At 38.0% G+C, this 13,512-nt stretch overlaps 1 protein-coding gene across 1 annotated transcript in view; it reads right to left on the bottom strand.

Moving 5' to 3' along the window:
• The window catches only part of DLG1 (discs large MAGUK scaffold protein 1), a 289,163-nt gene extending 282,003 nt beyond the window's left edge, over positions 1-7,160 (bottom strand). The window contains exon 1 of the mRNA XM_039250830.1: positions 7,140-7,160. The gene's annotated coding sequence lies outside the window, so the exon portion shown is untranslated. The remainder of the gene's footprint in view (positions 1-7,139) is intronic.
• Positions 7,161-13,512: the final 6,352 nt, after the last annotated feature.

Raw genomic sequence — 13,512 nt, 5'->3', positions numbered from 1 at the left:
TCACTGAGCTCATGCTTTTAAATGTATAATCCACCTCAAATTTCTACTGGTGTAATGGGTTCCTAAGTGAGTGTAGGACTAATAACTGCCTCCCATTTAAACTGGTATACTTTTATACTGGTGTAGCCCTTTGTATAGTGTTCAAAGACAGATTTAATACATTACAGTCTTACCACAACCTGTGAGATAAAGTTATTGGCTATGATTTCCCAATTTGCAGAGGAAGAAAGAATCCAATCTAAGACATTACAGTTAGCTGGTAATGGAGCTGGGACTGTTTTGTTTCTCTTATTAGACTGTGTTTCCTTTTCTCTACTTGACTCCTTTCTTAAAAAAAAAAAAAAAGGCACTCTGTGTGTGTGTGTGTGTGTGTGTGTGTGTGTGGAGAGAGAGAGAAAGAGAGAGAGAGAGAGAACCAGTAAGAAAGACAGAAAGATAGTAAGAGAAAAAGAGAAGAGATACACTGAGAAAAATTCTGGTGGGGCACCTGGGTGGCTCAGTCAGTTAAGCGTCCAGCTTCAGCTCAGGCCATAATCTCATGGCTTTGAGTTCAAGCCCTGCAATGGGCTCTGTGCTGACAGCTCAGAGCCTGGAGCCTGCTCCAGATTCTGTGTCTCCCTCTGTCTCTACCCCTCCCTTGCTCATGGTCAGTCTCTCTCTGTCTCTCAAAAATAAACAAACATTAAAAGAAAATTTTTTTTAATTCTAGTAAAATAAAGCATACATATAATAGGCTAGTCTTTTATCTATATATCATATATTGAATGCCTTCAACAGCCAAGACAATTTGGATGGAAATAGGAATGTTGCCTCTGACCACAAAGAAATAAATACTCACACTCTAGTTATATATTACAACTAAATGAGTTGATTGTTTTTTGGTTTGGTTTTTTTTTTGTTTTTGTTTTTGTTTTTTAATGTAAAGGCATTTATTAAAACCACTTTAACTTACTCCTCTCCTTCCTTTACCCTGACGAGTACCCCTGAGTATGAACGAGAGGTTTTGCAAACGTATGGGACATCCAACCTGGAAGGGCCCTCAGAAACTATCTAGTGCCATCGTCTCATTTGACAGACATGTGAAGTAGGTTCCAGAAGAGCTCCTAGGCAGTATCAACACACAATTACCAAAGGACTTTTTAGTGACAACAGCATGCTACCAGCATTCAGGAATAATCAGTCTTCCTCTTGACAGGTAGAAGGAATGGGAATTAGTAATTTTTTCTAAAGATACATTTCTAAGTTTAACCAAATTTGCCACTATGCTTTTGAAGAACTTGGGGTATTGACAGAATAGTGGGATCCCATATTGAAATCTTTGGGATTAATACTCAGATCTCCTTACATGAGACAGCCTCCTCACCCCACTCCCTGCCAAGAGGATTACCAGTGTCTATTCAAAGAAGGCTCTGGGTAGGGCCCCTTGGCCAGATTATCCTTTCAGAGGCAGAGAATACAAATTTGGAAACTTAATTGGAATTTGAAGAAACACTATTAGAATTTTAGGAAGTCATTTGTATTCCATTGTTGAGAAGTGGCTTGGCTAATAGAATTCTGATAAACAAAAGAAGCCAAAAGATTTTTCATATTCGGACATGAATTAAGTCCAGTGACCAATCTCCTGTAGCACAGAAAACTGCCACAGTTTTCCAAAAGTCTTCTGTGCCAGTATTTTCATTTTTGGAAATGATGCTCGCTAGAGCTGTAATTTTCCTGTTCCTCATGTTGTGTAACCCTGAATTCCTTGTTATTCCCTTATTTTAAGCTCACAAGAACCATAAAGACAAAGAATCATTTAAATCTTATTTTCTATTGAAATTTTCTTTAAATTAGGTTAATTTATTTCAAAAGATAATTTTGTCAACTGAGACTAGTTATTTGTAATCAAATTATTCTTTACCTTTTACAAATAAATTGGGCTTCGGTTGAGGAAACTTCCAAATAGGATTTAAAAAAATTTTTTTTAACATTTACTTATTTTTGAGACAGAGAGAGACAGAGCACGAGCTGGGAAGGGGCAGAGAGAGAGGGAGACACAGAATCTGAAACAGGCTCCAGGCTCTGAGCTGTCAGCACAGAGACTGTTGCGGGGCTCGAACCTACAGACCGCGAGATCATAACCTGAGCCGAAGTTGGATTCCTAACCAACTGAGCCACCCAGGCACCCCCAAATAGGCTTTTTAAAAGTCCTGCAAAGGGGTGCCAGGGTGGCTCAGTTGGTTGAGTGTCCTATTCTTGATTTCTGCTCACATCATGATCCCAGGGATATGGGTTTGAGCCCACATTGGGCTCTGCACTGAGTGTGGAGCCTGCTTAAGATTCTCTCTCTCTTCTTCTGTCCCTCTCTCCTGAACTCATTCTGTTTGTGTAAAATTTAAAAAAGTATTTTTAAAAATCCTGCAAAAATTCCTCCAGTTGGATATCATTTCAAATTGTAAATTACCATATGAATAAATAAATTAAAACCCAAGACTGGTGGGAGACAACAAAATAATAACTATTAGAACACAAATAGAAAGGGGGAGGCATGATCAATTGCTAATGAAGATGAATAAAGTAATTTGAGAATAAGGGAGGAACAAATATTTAATAAGAAATGCTGCCGTAATAATTTAGAGAAGCTTTGATTCAAAGGAGCAGAATAAAGCTGTCTCCCTTCTTTTTTCCCTCAGAAATTCACTTCCGAAATATTAGAAAAAGAAGAAACTTGTTCCTCCATCTTCAGTGAAAATAAGAGTGCTTAGTAACCCCAACAAGACTGAAAGTCATTGGATAATTGGTCAGATTCAAGTGCCTGAGTTTGGGGAGTGGTAAATACCCCCAAAAAAAGGTATAAAAAATCCCACAACGATCAAGTAGGAAGTAAAAATGTGTGTTTGGTGTGTGTGTGTAATGTTAACATGTTCATTGTGAATGTGAGATTGTCTCTTCTATTTATCTTCTATACTTTGTGAATATTTGAAATATTTCTTAATTAAAAATTTAAATCTAAAAATTTTTTCAAAATCATGAACATTTGTCTTGGTTAACCCTAAAGGAGTTAAAAAAGTATAAACTCCAGATGTCACTGATGATGAGGTACCTCTAGAAATGGTGGGGCAGGAGCTGAAAACAAGAGAATAGTTAAGTACCTATAAAAAGAGAAGTTCAGTGCTAGGTTCCCATACGTCCAGGTAGGCAAGCACCTTCCCCTTCTTCTTCAAAAGACATGAGCTTTATTTATTGGAGAAAATGAGAGGCTTTAGGTTTGGGGACACCAGACATAGAGAAAGATGGTGGTTACAGTACTAAAACAAAAGACCAAGGGAAAATCTGCACATTGAACACAAAGAGTTTCCCTCATAAACCCCATTTCCAGGAGCCGTAGCTGGGCAGATAACCTCCAGACAGAAAAACTGAATTGCCAACACATAGAAGATCAATATATGCTTATAGGTGGAGAGGGTCATAACAAAAGTTAGGGTGAGCCATCAGGAAAATGCAAACCAAAACCACACACACACACACACACACACACAATACAAATGAGCTGTAAGTTCATACTCACTAGGGTAGCTTTAATCAAAAAGACATATCTGTTAACACATACCTATTATTATAACAAGGACATGGAGTAATCAGAATTCTCATACATCACTGGTGGGAATGTAAAATGGTGCAGCCATTTTGGAAAAGTCTGGCAGTTTCTCAAATGGTTAAACATAGTTACCATATGACATAACAATTCCACTCCTAGGTATATATCAAAAAGAATTAAAAACATATGTCCATAGAAACTTGTATACAAATGTTCATAGCAGCAGTTCCAGAAGAGCCAAAAAGTGAAAACAACCTAAAAACCCACAAACTGTTGAACGGATTAATGAAATGCGATATATCCATACAATGAATTATTATTCAGCAATAAAAAGAAATGACATATTGAGTATGCTACAAAATGAATAATCTTTGAAAATATTATGTTAAGTGAAAGAAGCCAGTTTAAAAAAGGACCACATGTTATATGTTTCTATTTATATCAAATGTCTAGAATAAGCAAATCTATAGTGATAGAAAATAGATTAGTGGTTGCCTCGGTTTGGGGGACAATGACAGGGGAGTGGTTGGTGGTGGAAGGCTAAGGTGTGAAAGGTGGTGTTTTGTTGTTGTTTGTTTGTTTTTGGAGGTTAATGGAAATGTCCTAAAATTGATTGTGGTGATGGATGCACAACTCTGTCAATATACTAAAAAGCCATTGAACTGTCTTCTTCATATGGGTGAATTGTATGGAATGTGAATTATATTTCAGTACAGTTGTTTTTTTAAAAAAGTCAGGTTGGCTACCTTATTGCCCTTCAAGAATGCTGACCGGTCAACAAAGCCCTTCCACGTACACGGAACTTCCATCATCTCAGCTTTCAACTGCAAGAGTCAACAGTTAGGGAACAATTTCATCATGAAAGATAGATACCAAAAAATAGACAAACCAGGGGGGTAAAACTAAAGGAAATAAGAATTCAGAGTCAATGCAAGGAAGAGAGAAAAAAAACAAGAAATTATAATTAATGTCTTCAGAGAAGATCTTAAATCCATGAAGTAGAGATTATAAAAAGAAAGAAAAGAGTCCTTTGAAATTAAAATGTTGAAAACAAAACACAAAATTCACTGAAAGGTTAGAAAACAAAGTCACAGAAATTTCCAGGAAGAAAGAAAGAAAAAAAGGAAGAAAAAAGAAAGAGAACACAGGAAAATGAGAGGTGTGATAAACAAGGAACATCAAATAATAGGTATTCCAGAAGAGAGAGCAGAGGAGGAAATTAAGAAAATAATACAAGAAGTTAATAAAATCAGGGGAGGAAGTTAGGCAAATTATACAAGAAATTTATCAGAACTGAAAGACAAGTGTCTACAAATCAAAAAAGCTCTCCTGAACATCAGCAATAATAAAAAGGGAGACACCCACACCAAAATGCGTCATTATGATATTTTGGAACACTCAAAGTGCAATGTAGATCCTAAATGCTTCCAGAGAGTGAAAAAAAACAGTCAATGTACAAAGAATCAGAAATGGCATCAGAATTCTCAATAACATCAGAAATTAGAAGAAAGTAAAACAATGCATTTAAAATTCTAGGGAAAAATTACTTTTCATCAGGATAATATGTCTAACCAGATTACCAATCTGAGTAAAATTTGAAGAGAATGTTTCTTCAGTGTCTCAAAAGAATGACCTCTCATGCATTATACATGCTTTTTTAGGAGGCTTCTAGATGAATGTACTTTACTAAAACAAAGGTGTAAAGCAAAAAAGGAGACATGGGATCCAAGAAACAGAATCCAACATGATAGGTGAAGGGGAATTCCCAGGATGTTGGTTTAAGGCAATTTCAGGACAATATTGCTTAGTAGAACTTGAGAGGAAGCAGTACAGGTGGGAAGGTTGGAGGACTTTAGGATCAACGTATCCAAGATAGAAATTAAGTTGATAAACTAGCTGATAGTTTTGATCATATGGAAAAATGTATCAGGAAAAGTTTTTCAGAGCTATTGGAGGGTATAAGAAAACTTAAGATGTTGAAAGAAAATTAAACAAATGGAAACATCCATTAACTCCAAGAAAATAGACTGTATAAGAGAGAAAATATAATCCCCATACACTATTTGGCTCACAAGTGCAATGTTTTTATAGCCTTACTAATGAAAACAATATAGTAAACTGATCTGACAACAACAAAAAAAAGAATTGCGATCAGAGGCTGAGAATCAGTAAACTGATAGGTCACATTGATAATAGATTATTTCAATAGAAGAACAAAAGTCTCAGTCTCCTTTATGATTTAGTAATATAGAAGAAAATTCCAGAAGAAACAGCTAAAAGAACTGAAGATTTTTCTCCAGAGTGAGATGGGAGCGGTGGGGAGGGGAGGAGAAGGCAAGGAGCTATTTTTGTATTATTACTGTAAGGCTTTAGCACTCTTTGACCTTTAAAAAACTATTTGCACACAGTAATGGGATTAATGATAAAGATTATTTAAAATGTATATAAAGAGAAGTCAAATGATGCACATTGGACTTCTGTGCCACATCCTTAAGCAGAATTCTATTGCTAAATGTAAATGTAAAGAATCTAGAAACACCAATTGCAGCTGTCATCTGCTGTCATCATTGCTGTGGCAGCCATCCTTCCTGAAGAATGACTGCTGGAGGAAGTGGCCATCACAGGGCCGGAATAACAAGAGTGCAGAATTTCCCTTTCTAGAGCTCTCTAACGTTCTCTCTAGGAAGGTTTATCTGTGGCTTTGCTTGTTGACAATTGTAAAATCACTTCTTAGAACCTTTCCAACTTAACACGTGGTGTAAACCTCTAAATTTCCTAGAAACAAATAGGAGATCTTTGGAGGGTGAAGATGTCATTTCTTCCCCCCTAAATTATAAAAAGCTCCAATTTAAATCACTTCTTATTAGCATCCAGTATTAAAATATTAGTAGGCCTTTGTTCATATCCTGGTGCTTTCTTTAAGATTCTATATTTTAAATAAATTTACAATTTTTATGTTATGTAACTAATATCTGTTTATGGCTAAAAAATAAAACATCAGCTTTAGTTCTGTTGAAAAGCATGTATACTTGCTGTAAAATCTGTCTTTCATTCCTATTTTTGCCCCCTCCTCTAACTTCAGCTCTCTAGGAGTGGATCTCAATAACTTGGGTAATCACTTTTCATGCCACTACATTTTGAGATTTCAAGAAGGACAGAGACAAGAAAGCAATTCAAGAAATTGAGTGCTATATATGCTGAAAGTGAATACACACACAGATACTGGCTAGACTATATATTATGACAATAGATCTCTGACCCACAAGTTCTGCAGCAAGCAGTCCAGGGAGCCAAACAATAGTCACTGCAGCAATTGGTCTAGAATGATCAGGACTTGGTCCATGACTACCTGCTTTGCTATTTTTGCCTTTGCTTCTAACTCAAAGACAGCCAAATATGCTCCCCAAATCAATATAAAATATCCTACTTGTAGGTATCCTGCCTTCAGCTTTCCCATGCCCACAACCTCCAGTTAAAGCATAGCTGAAGCTTTCCTTTTTTTTTTTTTTTTTTTTTTTTTTTTTTTTTTTTTGCTATAAAGTTTTTCTACTCCTCTGCCTACCTTTGAGTCCTTGCCAGACACGGGACGGTAACTGACTCCCAAGCTATACAGCAAGCTCTGAATAAATAGCCACTGTTCTCATTTAAGTGGTCATCATTTGTTTCTGCAATGACAAGAAAAAATTCCCCAAAGGAACAAAAATGTCATCAGAATATAGATCTCAGAATAGAAGCTTCATTCATCAGGTTCAACTAAAATGTATTATGCTAGTATGAACAAGGCACTGGCGTGAATTGTATTTCACTAGGACAAACTTGTCTGAAAAGGACACTACATAGCTGAAGCTTTGAGAGTTGGAAACTCAAATCTTGAGTCATTGTTTATGGTCTGAAGCAGGCAAACTTTTTACTTCAAGCTTCACAAAGTTCCTTCATTAAACATGAATGAAGGGAAGGCCTCAGCAATTAATATAATGGCAGAAAAGAATTACTAACAATAATGTTTTTTCGACTAGTCTTATTTTTAAAAGATCTCTTAGTACTCCTGAAGGCTTGTAACACTATTGTTAGAGTTGTTTTTTTTAATTATATAATTACTTACCTAAGGATGATTGCTCCCACCGCCCTACTGAAGAATTATGTTCAGTTTACTAACGCAGACCACAAAGTTTTCATTAATAAAGTTGGCAAACAAAAGCATCTGAAAACAACCAGGGAATGATATCATAGTAAGTTTTACCAAAGATGACATTTTCATTAGTGTTGCTAATGAACTATGCTTATTCCTTTTGAGAGCTGTGATTTATTAAAAGAATTAAAAGTTTGAAAAAATGCCAAAAGAATTACACTCATTCATTTTGAATATGCCTAAAGTATTTGCAATAGAAAAATTAGTGAGTATTCCCTAAAGTCGTCATGGCTTTTAAACACTGCATAATTCTGGGTATTGCCATCAGGAAAGCATTGCACCATTGCTCATTAGAAAGATAATGTCATTATAATAGCTTTACTTTGAGGCATAAGCCAGTTAAATGAAGCACCAGGAAAAGAAAGGCAAAAGTTTGTTTGGTGAATCATTCTTGTTCTACAGTTTAGTGACTCTACATTGAACCAGAAAGAAAAGCAGCTCATGGCTTAATCGGAAGGATCTTCCAAGGAAATGCTGCAAGAGTACACAATTCTCGTAATTGGTCTCTAGGCTCCATTATCTCTGCTCAAGAAGCTGTCTGCTCATACTTAACTTTGCAAGTTAATTGTGAACAAAGCAAGAAAGAATAAAAACTCAAACACAGCATGACATTTAGGAAGATCTCCTTAGACCAATACTTTTGATTCCCCTTTTCACATTGTGAACTAATACTGGAAACCTGGGTGTGACTGGTGCTGTTCTGGTCCAAAGTGCCAGGAGGTTCAGGTCAGGTCGTCACCAAGTTCAGGCTAGGTTGACTCAGGTGAGCCTATTCACATGTCCTTTTTCAGGCTGGGATCACCTGAGGAACACAGGTTACTGGGGATCAACAGAGCTGTTCTCCAAAGCCTAAGCAGTTGGCTGCTCAGCAAAATTATTCAGTGCATTGGATTTGGGCTCTAAGCACAGAATCTCATTGAGTGTCTTATAAATTCAGTCATGGTAAAAAGGCTGTGCAGAAGTGAGCAAGGGAGACTCCTACTCAGAGAAACGTCTTACCCTAGAATCCTGCATACTCCAGAAGGAAACTGCTTTAAAATTCTTAACTCTGGTCTTCTTAAAGGTAAAATATTGCTTTCCAGAGAAACGGTTAGGCCAAGGATTTATACTATAGGATAACAGACTTTAGACAGTCCAGACCTAGTGCTAGCCGCAGGAAAACTGCATGAGTCCTTCTGCCCCAAGGAAATCCCTTCTGTCCAAAGGGCCCAGCCCAAGATGCTCCTGGGATGGTGTCAATGGATAGTGCCCTTGGTGACTCTGGAAGGAAGTTGGGTCTCTGGAGGTTAGTTAATGTATCAAGCTCAGTTGTCAGTGAAAATGTTGCTCACCTTCAAGTTGAAAATGTGAAAGCTTTAGCAACAAGAAAGCAGTAATTCTTCAATCAGGTCAATTCGGTTCAGGCAATGTTTAATACCACCTACTATGTTTCGGGCACTGTGACCACAGAGATGAATATAACCCAACTCTTGCCCTCAAGAAGCTTATGGTTAAGTGAAGGAAGTCAATATAGATAACTTAAGTATAATGTGATATATAAGAAAGCAAATCCTGGGCTGAGCCTTGAAGGATAACTCAGCCAAAGGAAGCAAGGTAGAACACGTTTCCAGGCTGTGAAGAGGAGGATGAAAGGCAGCAATGAGGCTTTAGGAAATCAGAGGCAGGCTAGGCACAGTGAGGGTGTTTTCTATTATTACAGATCTAGAATTCTATATTTCTCTGTTTTCTGAAAAGACCAATCTGAGTCTTTCCAGTCACATATGAGAGCATGATGACCTTCACAATCAGAAGCGGTGTTCAGCCTCTCACTAAAGTCCCCGTTCAAATGTGTACCATGTCCTCATGCGCAGAGGGCTGGGATTTAGGTTTCAGCCTTCCCTCCTTCCTTCCTTCCCCATAAACTTTGCATGTCTTTTGACATTTCTCTGTCAATCTTATTTCCTTCCTTTCCTTTGCTTCCTCTTTGAGCTTCTCCAAAATGACCTCATTTTTTAAGGTAAGGAAGTCTGAGCTGAATTTAGGTCTCTAAGATCGCCTCATTTGTGAGAGACCTTGGAGTTCCCAGCATACTTTGTTCCCAAGGTACTTAAGTCCCTTGATTTCAGGCTATCTGAGGAGTGATCCCATCAGGCAGGTGTTAGTTCTAGAAAGACTGCCTAATTGAACAGGAGATGGAAAGGGATGGAAGGCACAGGGAGGGAGAGAGGGAGGGAGAGAAGATGGGGCACTGAGGGCTGGGATCTTCCTGAGTTAGCTGCTCTCTGACATTCACAACTTCTACAGATCCAAGCTGACCTGCTGGGAGATTATTAGTTTTTCTCAAAACACTTACTCAAAAGAATAGACTGACACAGTTGCCAAAATGTCCTTTAAAAATTTGCCATCTAATAGAATGAACCCTAGAACCACTTTTTCTTTATTAACACTTCTAGTTTGTGTGCTCAGTGAAGAAACAGAAAACAAAAAAGCACTAGGAAAAGGACAAAAATCAAACAAAATCACACCACCCAAAGATAAGTACCAACATTTGCTGTAGATATTTCTGGTATTTGTCATGCACATATATTTTTCTTAAAAAATAGTATCATACGTGTTATTTTGTAGCCTCCTTTTTTTTAAAAAGGGAATTTACAGTTTTTTCAGCTTCAAAGGGTTTAATGAGTGATGATAACAGGAAATTAAGGACCTGTATAAATGACATTTATTTCTTGGAAAATGGGTGCTACAATTTAATTAATTGGCTAAACATTAAACATTGCAATATTGGTATTTCATATAGATATTTACCCATTTAAGATGATTATAGAACATAAATCATATATCTACACAAATACACACCCGGTAACCTGGGAATCAGGAGATCTGAGTGATCCTGTTAATAACTTGCTCTTGACTCTATAAGCAACCTTAAGCAAATCAATTCAATATTCTTTTCTAGATGAAGTCCAAATTCTTAAAAATGGTATATAAGGTCTTGGATTGTCTGATCTAACCAGCCATATTAAAAGTCCCATGCAGTTCCCAGAATGTACCATGGTCTCCTGTGCTTGCATGTTATTTAAACATGATTTTCCCCCATGAAACACTCCTTCCCAAATGCCTTATTAACTCCTCTTTGCATTAAAATTTTTACAAAATTGTTTTATTGTTTATTTATTTTTAAGAGGGAGAGAGACAGAGCGCTAGCAGGGGAGGGGCAGAGAGAGAGAGAGAGAAACAGAATCTGAAGCAGGCTCCAGGCTTCAAGCTGTTAGCATAGAGCCTGAGGCAGGGCTCAAACTCACGAACTGTGAGTTCATGACCTGTGCCGAAGTCAGATGTTTAACTGACTAAACCAGCCAGGTGCCCCTGCGTTAAAAATATTTTCAACTGTTGTAAAATACACATAACACAATGTACCATCTTCACCATTTTTCAGTGTATAATTAATTCCTGTTGGATACATTCACATTGTTGCACAGTCTCAAGAACTCTTTTCATCTTGCAGAACTGCAACTCTTTACCCTTTTCCTCCCAGCCCCTGGCAAATGCCATTCTACTTTCTATCTCTATGAATTTCACTACTCTGGATGCCTCTTGTGGGTTGAATCATACAACATTTGTCTTTTGTGACTGGCTTTTTTTCATGTAGCATAATGTTACCAGGGTCATTCATACTGTAGCATGTGTCAGGATTTCCTTCCTTTTGAAGGCCAAATAATATTCTATCATACGCACATACCATATTTTATTTATTTATCTGCTGATGAACACTCGGGATGCTTCCACCTTTGGGCTATTGTGAATGCTGCTGCTGTGAACATGAGTATAAGAATATCTCTTGAACACAAAGAAATGGAAAAACATTCCATGCTCATGGATAGGAAGAATAAATACAGTTAAGATGTCATTTCTATCTAAAACACTCTACACATTCAATGCAATTCCAATCAAAATTGCACCAGCATACTTCTCAAAACTAGAACAAAATATCCAAAAATTTGTATGGAACCATAAAAGACCCCGAATAGCCAAAGTAATACTGAAAAATAAAACGAAAACGGGAGGTATCACCATCCCAGACTTAGCCTCTACTACAAAGCTGTCATCATCAAGACAGTATAGTATTGGCACAAAAACAGACACATAGACCAATGGAACAGAATTGAGAACTCAGAAGTGGACCCAAAAGTATACAGCCGACTGATCTTTGACAAAGCAGGAAAGAATATCCAATGGAAAAAAGACAGCCTTTTTAACAGATGGTGTTGGGAGAATTGGACAGCAACATGCAGAAGAATGAAACTAGATCATTTTCTCACACCATGCACAAAAAGAAACTCAAAATGGATAAAGGACCTGAACGTGAGACAGGAAACTATCAACATCCTAGAGGAGAAAGCAGGAAATAGCCTCCTTGACCTCCACCGCAGCAACTTCTTACTTGACACATCCCCAAAAGCAAGGGAATCAAGAGCAAAAATAAATGATTGGGACCTCATGAAGATTAAAAGCTTCTGCACAGCCAAGGAAACAACCCAGAAAATTAATAGGCAACCAACGGAATGGGAAAAGATAGTTGCAAATGACATATCAGATAAAGGGTTAATATCCAGAATATATAAGGAACTCATCAAACTACACGCCCGAAACACAAACAACCCAGTGAAGAAATGGGCAGAAGATATGAACAGACACTTCTCCAAAGAGGACATCCAGATGGCCAACAGACACATGAAACGATGTTCAGCATCCCTCCTCATCAGGGAAATACAAATCAAAACCACACTGAGATACCACCTCACACAAGTCAGAGTGGCTAAAATGAGCAAATCAGAGAACTCTAGATGCTGGCGAGGATGTGGAGAAACGGGCACCCTCCTACACTGTTGGTGGGAATGTAAACTGGTACAGCCCCTCTGGAAAACAGTGTGGAGGTTCCTCAGGAAACTAACAATAGAACTCCCCTATGACCCAGCAATAGCACTGCTAGGAATTTACCCAAGGGATACAGAAATGCTGATGCATAGGAGCACATGTACCCCAATGTTCATAGCAGCACTCTCCACAATAGCTAAAACATGGAAAGAGCCTAAGTGTCCATCAACAGATGAATGGATCAAGAAGATGTGGTTTATCTATACCATGGAATACTACATGGCAATGAGAAACAATGAAATCTGGCCATGTGTAGCAACATGGATGGACCTTGAGGGTGTTCTGCTGAGCGAAATAAGTCAGCCAGAGAAGGACAAATATCATATGTTTGCACGTATAGGAGGATTAGGAGGAACTTGACGGAGGAACAAGGGGGAGAAGAAGGGCGGAAATGGTGGGGGAAAGGGAGAGAGGCAAACCATGAGAGACTCTTGAATGCTGACAAAAACTGAGGACTGATGGATGTGGGGGGAGGGGCGGATGGGCATGGAGGAGGACACTTGTGGGGATGAGCACTGAGTGTTATGTGGAAACTAATTTGACAATAAACTATTAAAAAAAATTAAAAAAAAAAAAAAGAATATCTCTTGAGGGATGCCTGCGTGTCTCAGTCGGTTAAGCGTCCAACTCTGGCTCAGGTCATGATCTCAACAGTTCATGGGTTCGAGCCCTGCGTCGGGCTCTGTGCTGACAGCTAGCTCAGAGCCTGGAGCCTGCTTCAGATTCTGTACCTCCCTCTCTCTCTGACCCTCCCCTGCTCACACTGTCTCTCTCTCTTTCAGAAATAAATAAAACATTTTTAAAACATTTAAAAATATCTCTTGAATAC

This window comes from Hyaena hyaena, unplaced genomic scaffold (genome assembly GCF_003009895.1).
Source record: "Hyaena hyaena isolate Hyena2069 unplaced genomic scaffold, ASM300989v1 scaffold_382, whole genome shotgun sequence".
NCBI classification, from domain to species: Eukaryota; Metazoa; Chordata; class Mammalia; order Carnivora; family Hyaenidae; genus Hyaena; species Hyaena hyaena.
This window is presented reverse-complemented; position numbering and strand designations above follow the sequence as displayed.